Source organism: Thermobia domestica, chromosome 4 (genome assembly GCF_964235325.1).
Source record: "Thermobia domestica chromosome 4, izTheDome1.hap1.1, whole genome shotgun sequence".
Lineage (NCBI taxonomy): Eukaryota > Metazoa > Arthropoda > Insecta > Zygentoma > Lepismatidae > Thermobia > Thermobia domestica.
In genome coordinates, this window is record NC_137457.1 from 282,066,035 (window position 1) to 282,083,599 (window position 17,565).

Here is a 17,565-nt window from a genome sequence, read left to right on the forward strand (position 1 = left end):
TGGGATATCTTCAGGCGCCCGCTATTTACACAAAAATAATGGCGATGACCCTGGCAAACGTAAATCCGGAGTCAGTTTCCTATTATATGGACGACGTATTTCTTTACACTAACGATCAAGATAAAATGGTAGATGTACTGCAATCAGTGTTTAAAAGGTTGAGGCATTATGGTCTGAAATTGTCAGTAGAGAAGTGTCAGTTTGTGGAAAGGAAAATTTTGGCTCTTGGACACATTGTCAGTGACGCAGGTTACGAAGTTAGCCAGAAAATAATACAGGCAATTAAAGCGTGTAAAGCTCCGACTAACGTCAAGCAACTTAAGTCATTCCTTGGACTAACGAATTACGTTAGGAAATTTTGTAAAGACTATGCCAAGATTACTTCAATTTTCCAACCAATTTTGAAAAAGGGTCACAAGTTTGAATGGAACGAGTCGTATCAGCAGGCTTTTGAAAAATTGAAATCGGCGTTAATGAATGCACCATTATTAGCCCCGTTTCGGGAGGATTTGGAAACGAGGGTGTACACGGATGCATCGACAAGTTCGATTGGTGGCGTCCTGATGCAGAAACAAGCTAATGGTGAACGGACACCAGTAACGTATTACAGTCGCGTGTTGCGTCCGCAAGAAAAGACAAGACATATAGTAGAATTAGAAATTTTGGCAGTAATAAGTTCTCTAAGAGCATTTAATTATTACTTGTTTAATAAGGAATTCGAACTATATACCGACTGTAAAGCGTTAAAGTATTTACAAACATCGCCGAAGTTAGCTCCAAAACTTGTGAGGTGGAGTTTAGATTTAGCTCAGTATAAGTATACGCCGGTGCATTGTCCTGGAGAAAAGAATCCAAGTGATATTTTGTCCAGGAACACCGACATTGAACCAACAGTGGATGATGTTGAGTTGGAAACATTGAAAGTAAATTCTGAGGATTTACAAGTCAATTTGACCTTTGACAAGGATATCGACGTAGGGGATTTACAACGTAAGGATTCATTTTTGGTCCTATAATGCACGCAATTGAAGATCCAGAAGATGCAGATGTAAAAGCTGAAAAACAAGCTCGATGGTACACTGTGAAAGACAACAGGCTATACAGAACACAGCGTATGGCAGGTGGTACGAAGTTATTGTTATGTATCCCATGTACCTTAAGAGAGCAGGTATTTAGGAATTTACATTGTTCAGTGTATGGTAGTGGACACTTCTCGTACACGAAGTGTTACAGACGTGCACTGAAGATAATATATTTTCCTAATATGAAGAAATTCTTTATGGAGAAAATAGGCGAATGTATAAGCTGTCAAATACAGAAAAGGAAAACAGGTAGAGTCCCGTTTCACCCTCAGACGTATCCATCTTATGCTCCATTTCAATCAGTTGTAATGGATGAGGTCGGTCCATTTAAGTAATCTCGTAATAACAGAAATAAGTATATTCTAGTATTTGTAGACAATGCTACAAGATTTGTTATCGCTAGAGCGGTACCAGCAGTAACGGCAGAGATCGTTGCTCAAGTAATTTTTGAGGATCTTATTACGAAACATGGAGTCCCTTCTCAACTCCATCTGGATAGATTGTCGTCTCACCGTAGCAAAATCTTGGAGGAAATGTCTGAAAAATTTGGGATGGAATTACATTTCGCAAATACAAGTGCCCATTATTCGATAGGAAGCGCAGAGAGGGCCATAGGCTCATTACAACAGGTAATGAAGCATTATATTGACAAAGATTTTTCAAACTGGGATGAGATACTACCGAGTTTAATATTTACAATTAATACGCAGGTGCATGATGGTACTGGTTTTTCGCCGTACTATTTATTGCATGAAGTCGAACCAAGAACATTTCTCGAGCAGGATTTAGACATTCCTTGCGAGTTTGTTGACAATGAAGTGAGACTTCAGGGCATAAAGGAGGCACGTCAATTAGCGTATAAAATTTGCAAAGGAGATTTAGATCCCAGAAAAAGCAAATTGAAAAGAAATTTGACCAACCAAGTTTTGAGATCGGTCAAAAAGTTTTGATTAGAGAAATGCCACGAGCAGGTTTGCCGGCATGCTTTGGAAATCGGTACAATACAAAAGGGGTAATTGTGGACAAAGTTAATAATAACTCATACAAAGTGCAGTATGAAACCAAAAAGGGTGAAAAGAAGAGTGACACTATAGACATAAGACGCTTAAAATTGTTTGTAGCTAGTAAAAATGGTGAAAAGTTTGGTGATATAGATCAAATATCGGATGGCGAAGAATAAATTTAAATTTGGAAAAAAATTTTTTTGGAAACATTTAAGTTAGGGTTTACTGTAACTATGGTACAAATTGGGTCTACCGATGAAGTGTCAGAAAGGGGGCACTTTCTCAACCAAACCCTTACCCCGAGATTGGAGGAAATGCTAATCTCCATCAGGAAATTTCCCAAATCGATAGACACTTTTTGGATTATAGTTACTAGAGTTTTAAGTAAATAAATAAATGTATGGAATATGCAATTGAATTAAAATTAAAATCAGTTGGTGCCTAGAACATAAAATGAAACATAAAATACATATAAATAAATAAATTGTTAAAAGTAGTTTAAAATATAAATAAATAAATAAATAAATAGTAACAAGAGAAAAGAATTAATATTAGGTTTTACTAATTACAGACTTCTTATACGAGACTGAAAGGAAATCAGTATAAAATGGAGTCAAGAATATTGGTCATCATTATAAATTTGGTAGTTATGGTTCATTATGGAAACGCAGACGATCATCATCAATTGACAATGAAGGATGTAGGAATAGCTCTAACGCAAGACGCTTTGGCGGTTCATGCGTCGAATATGGTTTATACGACAATCAGATTGCACGTAAACTTTCACGAAGCTGTGCCTATGCACACAGTATGCAGTGAGTCGTACGATATTTTAGAAGATTATGCAGAGCGAGAAAAACAATTTAGAAATAATATAATTAATTCCATTCCTTGTCAGTTTGTGTTTATAAATGGAAGTTCTAAGTGTATAGATTCAACGAGAACTAAACGTTCAATCTGGTCAATGTTATTAGGATTTGGGTCTATAGGTTTGTCAGCCTATAACCTAATACACACGCAGCAATTGTCAACTTCAGTTCAGAAACTGTCTGAACATGAAAACGTGTTAGCGCAAGAAATTCATAAGTTGAAAGTAGCACATAACGAAGAAATATCTATAATGCATGGTGTCGTAGTAAAGGTGCATCATGTACTCCAAAATGTAAGGAGCAAACTGCAAGAGATGTATTGTTACTTGCAGCAAGCCCAGAGGAAAATTTTAACCAATTTATTTTCGCATATGGCTAGAGAGAGCGTTAATAAAATATTTAATGACATACTAAGCAACCAATTATCCTATCATATTTTATCAAATTTAGATGTAAACAAATTTATAACTACACATGATATTTTGAAACATTCTATTTATCGTTTTGACATAGGAATGTTTTATCGAGTGTCATCAATCTACTTGATGAAATACAATTATAACGAAAATAATATTGACTTATTACTAAAAACACCTATTGTCTATGAAAATACAGTATCGAAGATGTTTAATGTGATTTCAATGGGTTTCCTAACGAAAAATTTTCGAACATATTACAAGTTACCGGAAGTGGTATACTTAGCAAATGGTATGTATCATACGTTAGATCGATCGAAATGCGAATTTAAGAGCTTTTTGTATTTCTGTGAACAGATAACATTAGATGACGAAGCAAAATGCCTGAATAACATTGTTTCCAACGGATCACTAAGTGGTTGCCAACAACAAACGGAGAAATACCTAGGCAAGGTAGTATATAAATATACTCATGCTGGAGTATTATATTCGTCATTGATAGAAGGATATGTAACTAAACTAGGAAAACATCACGAAGTCACATCGACGAAGGTAAATTTTGGAAATAGTTGTTCTTATTTCATTGAGTACAGTTCATTCGATAATTTAATTTTTGGACAATTGGCAATTCCAACGAAAAAAGTAATAAGCGTAAATAATAAACATCTAAGTTTGATAGGAAATTGGACGCTAAAGCAATTAAATTTGAGTTTACACCACGAAGAACTCAATAGTCTAGCGGAAAATTTGTTAAAACTAAAAGTGGATACTACTGTACCACTGTTAATAATCAAAACAAATTACATGATGTATGTAATAGCAGCCATTATATTAGTTTTAGTTGTTTCAGTCGTTGCTTTAATAGCGTTGTATTATAGATTGTATAAATCAATAAGGAAGTATAAATTGGAGAGCAATGAACCGTAATAATAATAACAATAACAATAATATCATTTAATGTCATACTGTATAAAATTTATTCAAGTTCTAGTGCACGGAAAATTCACGAAAAGTTTGTAAACAACGTTGTAAACAATAGAGTTAAGGATTGGTAAATTGTGAAAAAAAATGATGAAGACGAATGTAAACAAACACGTAGGAAGTGTCAGAAGTGTATACGAATCATGCATTCCATACTCATCAAACAGCCATCACCAACAGTAAACACCATCACCAAATGTAGGAATGAATTCAAGTAAAGAGAGTCTATAGTCTATAATAGTCCATAATAGTTCATAGTTCCCAACCGAATAGATTGTATTGTAATACGGTACCGAACGATGTACCATTTACGTTTTAGGTGTAAATAAAAAAAAGTGAAAATAAGGATAGAAATAGATGAGAATAGATAACCTAGATAGATCTAGGATAGTAACATCAAAGAAGGATAGATAAAGTCAAGAATGTTCAAGAAGGGATGAGGAAAATAAGCGCAGAAAGCAATAACATCATTAATAATAATAATAGAAATAGTTAATAATAGATAAAAATAGACAAAATAGAAATAGATTACTATTATGGTAGTAATAGGTAAAATATATACATAAATACTACGATTGTTTATAGAAAATAGAGAATAATGAAGTTTATTTAGTATTTACATTGTGAATTAAAGGGTTAAAATCTATGAATAAGCATAGATACAGCAAGAAATAGTTCACAAAGAGTATTGAAGAATGTTTAGTTTAAGTAGTAATAATATATTTAATAGTTAATTTTAAAAGTCCAAAAATTTTATAAGTTTTAGAAAAGAAAAGAAAAGAAAATAATATATTGCACTACAATTAGTAATAATCAATCGATATTGATTGAAAATAATGATTGGAGTTATTTATTTCATTGTTGTATTTACTTTGCAAGCGCTACGAGCAATGTTTATATGGAACTCATTATTCGTTTGCGTCAAAGACTTTCAGGGCGTTCTGAACGCCAAGAGGTGAAAACATGAACAGGACCCCGCGAGAGGCTAGAATTACTCTCCACTCCAGGCCTCAGAGAATACTGCAGACGAAAAACGAACAGTTCCGAGTGAACACGAAGGAATAAGAACAATTCCGACGGCTATCCAGCCAAGCACAGAATTTTCCATCTTCCACGTACAGCTAACCCCGAGCGTAAAGCAATGAAATATACTTTCAAAATTACAGAAAATATTAATATTAAATATAATTAATGATTTTTAATCACGTAGATGATTAAAATACGATTTAAATTATATAAATACGTACGTTAAAAGAAATATAAGTCTAAATATACGGAAATATAGTGGATATAATTTAGTACGATATTTAAGGTAGAAAATGACTGAAAACACGAGTTTTAAGTGTAAAACAAAGTCTACAACTTATGGTTAGATGGATTTTACACATAGTTAGTTTTAACGGTCATGCACGAGAATTACTAAGAAAGTAGCAAGTGTGCTAGACACAGTAATGAACAAAATGAGACTGCTTCAAAAACATGCGAATTATTGTCGCAAAAAGTGTAAGCAGACACAAGTTAGGAATATTAATTATTTAAATAATTATAATAAATGTAATTTTCTACGGATTTTAAGTAGGCCTATCCCGACTTTATCTATTTCTCGTCTATTTCAGATAATATCCAAAACGAAGGAAGTGGACATCGATACAATTATATTATTAACATCTACGATAGTTTTAGGAAGTGTATTAGTTGTAATAGTAATTATTACGTGTTATATTTTGGTAAGATTAAATAGGATAGAGAGAAAATACGAAAATAGTGTAAGAAATAGTAAAAATAATGTAAGATCGAATATAGATTTAGAAGTAAGTTGTAGAGATGAGTCTGAAACTTACGTACTTTCACAAGTTTCTCCACTCTATGCCACAATATTAAATAAGAATAAACCAACACTTAAAACTATATCACAAAGCACTCTTAACACTATTTGTAGTAATTTGCCAGATCGTAGTAAAGCAGATTGTAGTAAGAGCACTGAAACTGAATGCAAGAACACACACATGAGCCACATCACGAAAGAAGATGCACACACTAATACATTAATGGGACACAGTGAAACCACGAAAACCGACGTTTTTGTTGGAAATTTCGATAAACACGGAAAAACTAAGTGCCCGACGGACATCAACAAAGAATTTTTCTTCCCATGTGATGTCATTGTGTTGTAAAAACACAAGATTTTTGGCGAAATTAGTAACATTTTGTAGTGCACTTTAACAGCCAGTGTTCACGAAACCAAACCGACGCGCAAATGAATTTGTTGGAGCGGAAATAATCTTAACCTTGATTGAACTTTGCTGAACGCAGTTGCGAGCCAGGAACTGTCGCAGTGTAGTAAATTGCCCTACAGCAGAATTTTATTTCCCCAACATTAAAATTTTAGTGTTCAGTTTTAATGAAGAAAATAAAAACGATTATATTTTCAGTTTTTTTAGTGCTACGATTATAATATCAGTGTATATGTTTTAATCCTTTGTTAAAAAGTTTTGTCTTCTAGATTTTGAAGTGCATGACAATGGAAATAAACAATCATCATGCGTTACTAATACTGCCGTCACTCAGACGAATGTGGTGGTTTTCGTCTTATAAAAGAAATCCTATGACATTGGGTATTGCATTAGAAAACAAAAGAACTGAAAGCTGAACTTCAAGAACAAAGTGAAGAATTTGAAGAATATTAAGATAAGACAATACTAAAAGCAAAGTATGTATGTGAGAGGAAGAGAAAGAAATTAAAATTAAGCGATGGTCTTCATTGTTAGATGTCTCATATTAATTCGCAACGCTAAAGCAAACTTAAAACATCAGTATTAATCTATCGAAAAGGAACTACTTTTGGAGATACGGGAAGACCAGAACTTCTTGACAAGAAAGCCAGAAAGATTGAACACAAGCTAAATACAACTTTCTTACAAGACTGTCTATAATCTTTATTATAAATTAATTAGGCATGTTACAGTTTCGGAAGTATATCACTTCCTTCTTCAGACTACAACTCCAACTGAAATCATAAATAATATTATGATTTCTGTCTCAAGTACACTTAAGTACTGTATGTTATTGTTAGTAATAAACGTGAAGGTTTTTATTTTACATGCGTTCATTATTCATGTAATTTACAGTAGAAAACATTGCGATAAGACCGAGTAAACATATTGCTAAACCTAAAATCGGTTTGCATTTTACCTTAAACATGACCGGTTTTGTGACGTAAAAGGTAGTTAGAAATTTTTGGAGGCATGTTGAATGAAGACATTTTGTTTGGGTTGTGAACCCCAAACCATTTTTATATATGAAATTACTCAATGGCTTTAATATTTACCCAGTTTGTAATTTAAATTAATGCAAGTTTTGGGGGCGTAGAAAACGTAGCTTAGAAGTAATTAGAAATATGGGAGTAGAAATTTAAAGATAAAATTTGATAACAGAAATAATTTAGAATAAGAATTTAATGAATTGATGTTGAATAAATGAATAATTATAGAGCATTGTATGGATTGGTATGATTTAAAGATTAGAGAAGACAGTGCATAATTACTTACTTTTGGTAATGGTGATAAGCAGAACCTTTGATGGGTAGAATGACGGAGTAGTAAAACTAAAGCGTAATTTGATTTGCAGAGTTTTGACGTTAAAATATAACTTCTTATATTTGGAAGAGAACTCGGTAGTATTTATATAGTTTTTTGTTATGTTAACATTTATATATGTATATATATTGTGGCAGTATTCGTTTTTAAATCGAAAATTATGTCTAATAATTTTATTTTAATCAATGTTTATTTGTGTTGCAAAGATCGCGTTTTATAAAATAATAAGGTTAAGGTGAATAATTGTTACGAGTTAAGTTAATGCAAGCTGAGGAATATTATTATTCAATGGTCAGCGAAATGATGTAAATAAAATGTAAATAAAATGTTTCATTGAGAGTCTGCCAATGCAGGAAGACAATGCAGACAATGCGTCAATTCTTGCATAGGCCAAATACTGTACATTATGAAAAGAGAGATTGTAAGCTTTTGTGAACATTTCACACATTCACGGATATGAGGAAATTGCTTAGAATCGAGAAATCGGAGTGTGTCGAGAGTTGCAGTTTTTGAGTCTTGACACAAGGAAAGAATTTGTTTTTCCATGTGAAAGGGGGTCGCACGTGCCATCCAGCAGACGACAGGAGGAGGACCAAGTTGAACAAAACTGGGAGACGGGAGGTCTTCAGGAGAGTCGTGCACAGCCTTGGATCAGTCTTTAGGAGTCTACAAGATCGGTCTTTGAGTGTTTAGTCAAAGACAGCGGGACAGTCAACTGACAGTCAACCGACAGTCAACTTAGAATATCATATTCTATCTACGGAGAACATCGAGTCATCGTTAGCATTTGGGAGTATACCAAACTCAATGCTCGTCTACATCAATCACTAATTGGAAGTATCAACTTGGCGATACTACATCACCTCGATCATCAGTGGAGCGTCATCAGAAGATATCAGGTATGTGTTACTCCTATTCAGGGTTCAAAGGCTCAATACTCGACCGGCGATACTCGACTGGCAAATATTCCGATTATCCGTAATTAGATACATCACAACACTTACATTCACAATTTTATCTAAAAGAAATATAATTGTTATTAAATGATTGAAGTGAATGTTTTATTATAAGAATTAATCCCCAATTGGTATATGGAAATTTAGATAACTTCTCGCACATGTATATGAGATCATTCCCACTCATTCTAGATGGTGAGTGGAAGGCGCTCAGTATCACTCTAATAGCATCCCCAAATTAGGCACAGAGTGACTGGGTTGTCAATATATATATATATATACATATATATTGTGTATATATATATATATACATATATATTGTGTATATATATATATATATATATATATATATATATATATATATATATATTCATCCTCACGGCATTGTCAAGGCTCTATATTTTTATTTTACATTTATTATTGCAACCGGGTGTTACTGACTTCCGTATACGGTAGCCCGATCATCACCCTTGTTCTTCGCGCGCACAGTCATTCGAAGAACTGAAAACGTACTCTGTACACAAACAGTTTATGGTTGTGAACTCGGAAAGCCTGGTACTTCTGCTTGTCAAGGTCAAAAAGTGGGAGAAAAAAGGATGTGTAGAATGTAAAGAGGGTGCAACAGTGACGGTTGCTTGTATGGGAACATATTCATTTGTAGTTCGTGCACATTCCGCCTGTAGCGCTACTGTGGCACGACATATATTGTAACTGTATAACTCTTGTACACCGCTAGTAGGTCTATTCGCGTTAGTGACGACCGAAACTATGTTGTCAGCTCTGACTGCGATAAGGCACTGCCGTGCTGCTTTTCCTTCTCTTTTTTTCCCCTTTTCCATTTGTGAGACGCCAAACATGTTGTTTTTGCTTGTTGCACGCGCTGAACGTGTTTCGGGGAGCGAAGTATTTAAGAAGTTGACTACATATTCTTGTTTGCGATAGTTTTAAATTGGTTAACTGTTGAAAAATATACGAAAATAAAGCTGTACTTGTTAAGGTATATTAGTCGAGGACGTAGCTACTGACAGTGTTGATTACAGATTTTCTCGAGGAAGAATTTAATTACAGTAGAGGTGAAAAGGAGACGTCCATTTAGACAGCCCCCCCCTTATCAGACTCAATCGGAAATGGTCTCAATCGTTTGTACACGAATGTGCAGGCGAAATTTTCGTTTGTACACAATTAGGGGCGCCGTCAGAACGAAAACAAAGTGGGGGCTGTCTAAATGGTAGCCCCCAACAACATGTCCTATTCAAGCACAAATTGTCGCAATCATTTGTACATCGTTTCTACAGAAATGTGAAGGCGAAATTTTCGTTTGTACACAATTAGGGGCGCCGTCAGAACGAAAACAAAGTGGGGGCTGTCTAAATGGTAGCCCCCCACCAACAAGTCCTATTCAAGCACAAATTGTCGCAATCGTTTGTACATCGTTTCTACAGAAATGTGAAGGCGAAATTTTCGTTTGTACACAATTAGGGGCGCCGTCAGAACGAAACCAAAGTGGGGGCTGTCCAAATGGTAGCCCCCCCACCATGTCCACTTCAATCACAAATTGTCGCAATCGTTTTGTACATCGTTTGTACAGAAATGTGCAGACGAAATTTTTGTTTTACACAATTAGGGGCGCCGCCAGAACAGAAAAAATTGGGGGCTGTCTAAGTGGTAGCCCCCTACCATGTCCAATTGAATCAAATTGTCGCAATTGTTCGTACTTCGTTTGTGCAGAAATGTGCAGGCGAAATGTATGTTCGCACGCAATTAGGGGCGCTGCCAGAACGAAAAAAATTGGGGGCTGTCTAAGTGGTAGCCCCCGACCATGTCCTATTCAATCACAAATTGTCGCAATCGTTTGTACTTCTTTTGTACAGAAATGTGCACGCGAAATTTTCGTTTGTACATAATTAAGGGCGCCGCCTAATAATGAAGTGTAATATTATGAATATTTAAAGTATTTTCTCAAATTAGCAATTATAATTGTAAGGTGTTTAGTTATAAGGTGTTAGTTATAAGTAGGAGTTTATGAAACGTGATTATAATTTTTAAGCAATAGGAAGATAATTTAACCGACCCTCCCGACCAATTAGTTATAGAACCTCGAAATATACGTATTATATTATAATAATTGAAGTGATTAGTAATTAAATGAGTGACGATACAATTCGTACTAGAGCACAAAGAGCTGGAAGAGGGGTACAAGTCGGAAGCTTATTCAATATTGCTACCTCAAGTAGAAAAAAGCAAGTTAAAGTTACAGAGTAAGAAAGTGTTAAACCTAGTTTAAAATTTGGGCCTGTAGAAAATTTTCCGTCAAGTCCTGTAGTAAAGTCGTACTCAGAAGATTTTGAGTCTATCTTTCCGTTCAAAAGTAGCGTGATAAGTAATAAACAGTCCAGTAGTTCGCAAGAAAACAAGATGGCGACCAGTGTAATGTTTTATTCGGACGTTAATAAACTCCCGAAGTTTGATTTAAAAGTTGACAACGACATTGTAGCATTTTTCGATGAGTTTGACGACGCGTGTCAAATGGCAGGCGTGAGCGAAGACAAAAGAAAGGAACTGTTGCCAAGCGTGTTTAAAGGAAATGGTAGGCAGTGGTTCAAAGTATTTTTGAAGAGACGAAATACTAGTGACACCGGTTACAAAGAATTACAAAAGAGTATTATAGATGAATTTACAAGAACGAATGTGACGTTAGATATAGAAGAAAGAATAAGGGAGAGTTTACATCTCGAGGATGAACCCATTATAAATTATGTGTATGACATGTTGGTACTATGCGAAAGGTTAGATTCTAGCATGGACGATAAAAAGAAGATAGGAATCATAGTAGGTGGCCCTCAGCCATATTTTATGGAGAAAGTGGGGACTATATCGTATTCCACGATAGACAAGTTCGTGGAAGATCTCCAGAAAATCGAAAAGAATAAATGTAAAGTGGACAAACGTGTTAAAAGAGAGAATGGAAAAGTTACAGTCAAAGATTTACTTAAGAAAATGCGCGAACAAGTAGAAGAAGAGGATAGTGATATTGAAGTAGACAAAATATTATTGAAGAGAGAAATTAGGAATAGGGAAGATGTCAAAATTAAACAGGAACCACAGAGTATCACCCAATTAGGGGAATTAGAGAAAAAGATAGAAAAGCTGCAGATCACGTTAGCGACAAAATTTCAAGACCAGAATAATAGAGAGGATAGATGCGATAGAGAATCGAAACAACAGAAAAATGGAAATAACTTTAGAGGGAATAAGAATTTTCGGAATAAAGGACGAAATTTTTATAGGAACAACGGTAATAGAAGTTGGAACCGTGATAATAGTAGCTATAATAGAAATAGAGGTAATAACGAATATAATAACAGAAGAGGATATAGGAACAATAATTGGCGTGGTAATCGTGGTGGAAGAAGGACAAATTATTGGCAACAACGAGGGAATAATTGTTGTGCTAGTCGTTCTAATGGTCCATCATGGTGCCAAAGTCATGGTCAAGTGAGTGGTCAAGTACAATACGTATCAGTTGTACCAAACCAAATTAATGGGACAACATATTATCAGGCGTCGAATGCAAATAATTTAAACTAAGTAATACTGTAAATGACAGAGGCGCATTTACAGGATGTAAATCGAAGATTAGAGAAATAGTAGCCTCTACACTAACCGAAAATAACATGTTGTACGTACCGATAGAGGTCGACGGAGAAATCATAAAGCGTTAATCGATACAGGTTCCCAAATATCAATAGTGAATGAAAAGCTAGTTCCATCAAGCGCAAAAGTAATTTCTAAACCAACACGAATTCGTGGGATAACACAGAATGTGTTAGTAGTGAATAAGATAGCTATTGTAAGATTTAAAATGGCTGGGCAGACGTTTCATTTGGAATTTCGTGTAGTAAAGGATTTTCCGTATCAAGTTTTGATCGGAAATGATTTTCTATAAAGCCAAAATTGTCAAATAAATTACGGATAGAATAAATTAACATTACAGAGATTTGGAAAGCCGAGGTTTAGGAAAAGGGAAGAACAGGAATCTGTTACTGTATCGGATAATGCATCTATTGGCATAAAATATAGTACTAGACCCAGATGGGTGTTAGGTCATAAGGTAGATTGTTACCTAGGACAAAGACAACAGTGGAAGTGAATTTAGTTAACTCTTGGAATAACAAGGAATACTTGTTAGAACCAGACAGAAGGATAGAAAGCCAATACAATGTATTAATCCCGCGCGCAATTTTATCGGCTCAGAATAATAAGATTGAAATTGTAAATCCATCAAATAGATCAATTTTGTTAAAGGCAAATGTAACATTAGGACAAGCAGAGGAATGCGTAGATGAGGAACAATTGAAGCAGGAAGGATTGTCGAATGAGGATATAGACGGTATTTTAAGATCACGGAAGAATTTTGACAAATTACGATTGAAATTTGGAACAGAGACGAGACCTGAGGTTAAAGAGCGAATTGAGAGCTTATGTTAAATTTTGCAGATGTTTTTGAATGGCAAGATGATGAATTAGATCAGGTTAAGCATTTCCAGCATCATATCGAGTTGGAAACGAAAGTACCGTTCAGAAGACACCAGTATCCCATTCCAATCGCGCTAAAGGATAAAGTGAAAGAACAGATCAATATTTTGCTAAGACAGGGCATAATAGAAGAAAGTGCTACTGCTTATAATTCTCCTATGCCGTTTATACAGAAACCATCAGGGGGTATTCGTGCAGTTCATGACTGTAGATTTTTAAATAAATGCGTCAAATTACATAGCATTGCGCTGCCTCCAATCCATCAAATACTAACTTGCATGGGAGGACATAAATACTTTAGCATTTTGGACGTGAAATCGGCCTATCACCAAGTGCCTATCTCTGAGGAGTCACGAGAGTATACCGCATTCAACATACCAGGCGTAGGAGCCTATTCATATCGAGTTCTACCCATGGGATATCTTCAGGCGCCCGCTATTTACACAAAAATAATGGCGATGACCCTGGCAAACGTAAATCCGGAGTCAGTTTCCTATTATATGGACGACGTATTTCTTTACACTAACGATCAAGATAAAATGGTAGATGTACTGCAATCAGTGTTTAAAAGGTTGAGGCATTATGGTCTGAAATTGTCAGTAGAGAAGTGTCAGTTTGTGGAAAGGAAAATTTTGGCTCTTGGACACATTGTCAGTGACGCAGGTTACGAAGTTAGCCAGAAAATAATACAGGCAATTAAAGCGTGTAAAGCTCCGACTAACGTCAAGCAACTTAAGTCATTCCTTGGACTAACGAATTACGTTAGGAAATTTTGTAAAGACTATGCCAAGATTACTTCAATTTTCCAACCAATTTTGAAAAAGGGTCACAAGTTTGAATGGAACGAGTCGTATCAGCAGGCTTTTGAAAAATTGAAATCGGCGTTAATGAATGCACCATTATTAGCCCCGTTTCGGGAGGATTTGGAAACGAGGGTGTACACGGATGCATCGACAAGTTCGATTGGTGGCGTCCTGATGCAGAAACAAGCTAATGGTGAACGGACACCAGTAACGTATTACAGTCGCGTGTTGCGTCCGCAAGAAAAGACAAGACATATAGTAGAATTAGAAATTTTGGCAGTAATAAGTTCTCTAAGAGCATTTAATTATTACTTGTTTAATAAGGAATTCGAACTATATACCGACTGTAAAGCGTTAAAGTATTTACAAACATCGCCGAAGTTAGCTCCAAAACTTGTGAGGTGGAGTTTAGATTTAGCTCAGTATAAGTATACGCCGGTGCATTGTCCTGGAGAAAAGAATCCAAGTGATATTTTGTCCAGGAACACCGACATTGAACCAACAGTGGATGATGTTGAGTTGGAAACATTGAAAGTAAATTCTGAGGATTTACAAGTCAATTTGACCTTTGACAAGGATATCGACGTAGGGGATTTACAACGTAAGGATTCATTTTTGGTCCTATAATGCACGCAATTGAAGATCCAGAAGATGCAGATGTAAAAGCTGAAAAACAAGCTCGATGGTACACTGTGAAAGACAACAGGCTATACAGAACACAGCGTATGGCAGGTGGTACGAAGTTATTGTTATGTATCCCATGTACCTTAAGAGAGCAGGTATTTAGGAATTTACATTGTTCAGTGTATGGTAGTGGACACTTCTCGTACACGAAGTGTTACAGACGTGCACTGAAGATAATATATTTTCCTAATATGAAGAAATTCTTTATGGAGAAAATAGGCGAATGTATAAGCTGTCAAATACAGAAAAGGAAAACAGGTAGAGTCCCGTTTCACCCTCAGACGTATCCATCTTATGCTCCATTTCAATCAGTTGTAATGGATGAGGTCGGTCCATTTAAGTAATCTCGTAATAACAGAAATAAGTATATTCTAGTATTTGTAGACAATGCTACAAGATTTGTTATCGCTAGAGCGGTACCAGCAGTAACGGCAGAGATCGTTGCTCAAGTAATTTTTGAGGATCTTATTACGAAACATGGAGTCCCTTCTCAACTCCATCTGGATAGATTGTCGTCTCACCGTAGCAAAATCTTGGAGGAAATGTCTGAAAAATTTGGGATGGAATTACATTTCGCAAATACAAGTGCCCATTATTCGATAGGAAGCGCAGAGAGGGCCATAGGCTCATTACAACAGGTAATGAAGCATTATATTGACAAAGATTTTTCAAACTGGGATGAGATACTACCGAGTTTAATATTTACAATTAATACGCAGGTGCATGATGGTACTGGTTTTTCGCCGTACTATTTATTGCATGAAGTCGAACCAAGAACATTTCTCGAGCAGGATTTAGACATTCCTTGCGAGTTTGTTGACAATGAAGTGAGACTTCAGGGCATAAAGGAGGCACGTCAATTAGCGTATAAAATTTGCAAAGGAGATTTAGATCCCAGAAAAAGCAAATTGAAAAGAAATTTGACCAACCAAGTTTTGAGATCGGTCAAAAAGTTTTGATTAGAGAAATGCCACGAGCAGGTTTGCCGGCATGCTTTGGAAATCGGTACAATACAAAAGGGGTAATTGTGGACAAAGTTAATAATAACTCATACAAAGTGCAGTATGAAACCAAAAAGGGTGAAAAGAAGAGTGACACTATAGACATAAGACGCTTAAAATTGTTTGTAGCTAGTAAAAATGGTGAAAAGTTTGGTGATATAGATCAAATATCGGATGGCGAAGAATAAATTTAAATTTGGAAAAAAATTTTTTTGGAAACATTTAAGTTAGGGTTTACTGTAACTATGGTACAAATTGGGTCTACCGATGAAGTGTCAGAAAGGGGGCACTTTCTCAACCAAACCCTTACCCCGAGATTGGAGGAAATGCTAATCTCCATCAGGAAATTTCCCAAATCGATAGACACTTTTTGGATTATAGTTACTAGAGTTTTAAGTAAATAAATAAATGTATGGAATATGCAATTGAATTAAAATTAAAATCAGTTGGTGCCTAGAACATAAAATGAAACATAAAATACATATAAATAAATAAATTGTTAAAAGTAGTTTAAAATATAAATAAATAAATAAATAAATAGTAACAAGAGAAAAGAATTAATATTAGGTTTTACTAATTACAGACTTCTTATACGAGACTGAAAGGAAATCAGTATAAAATGGAGTCAAGAATATTGGTCATCATTATAAATTTGGTAGTTATGGTTCATTATGGAAACGCAGACGATCATCATCAATTGACAATGAAGGATGTAGGAATAGCTCTAACGCAAGACGCTTTGGCGGTTCATGCGTCGAATATGGTTTATACGACAATCAGATTGCACGTAAACTTTCACGAAGCTGTGCCTATGCACACAGTATGCAGTGAGTCGTACGATATTTTAGAAGATTATGCAGAGCGAGAAAAACAATTTAGAAATAATATAATTAATTCCATTCCTTGTCAGTTTGTGTTTATAAATGGAAGTTCTAAGTGTATAGATTCAACGAGAACTAAACGTTCAATCTGGTCAATGTTATTAGGATTTGGGTCTATAGGTTTGTCAGCCTATAACCTAATACACACGCAGCAATTGTCAACTTCAGTTCAGAAACTGTCTGAACATGAAAACGTGTTAGCGCAAGAAATTCATAAGTTGAAAGTAGCACATAACGAAGAAATATCTATAATGCATGGTGTCGTAGTAAAGGTGCATCATGTACTCCAAAATGTAAGGAGCAAACTGCAAGAGATGTATTGTTACTTGCAGCAAGCCCAGAGGAAAATTTTAACCAATTTATTTTCGCATATGGCTAGAGAGAGCGTTAATAAAATATTTAATGACATACTAAGCAACCAATTATCCTATCATATTTTATCAAATTTAGATGTAAACAAATTTATAACTACACATGATATTTTGAAACATTCTATTTATCGTTTTGACATAGGAATGTTTTATCGAGTGTCATCAATCTACTTGATGAAATACAATTATAACGAAAATAATATTGACTTATTACTAAAAACACCTATTGTCTATGAAAATACAGTATCGAAGATGTTTAATGTGATTTCAATGGGTTTCCTAACGAAAAATTTTCGAACATATTACAAGTTACCGGAAGTGGTATACTTAGCAAATGGTATGTATCATACGTTAGATCGATCGAAATGCGAATTTAAGAGCTTTT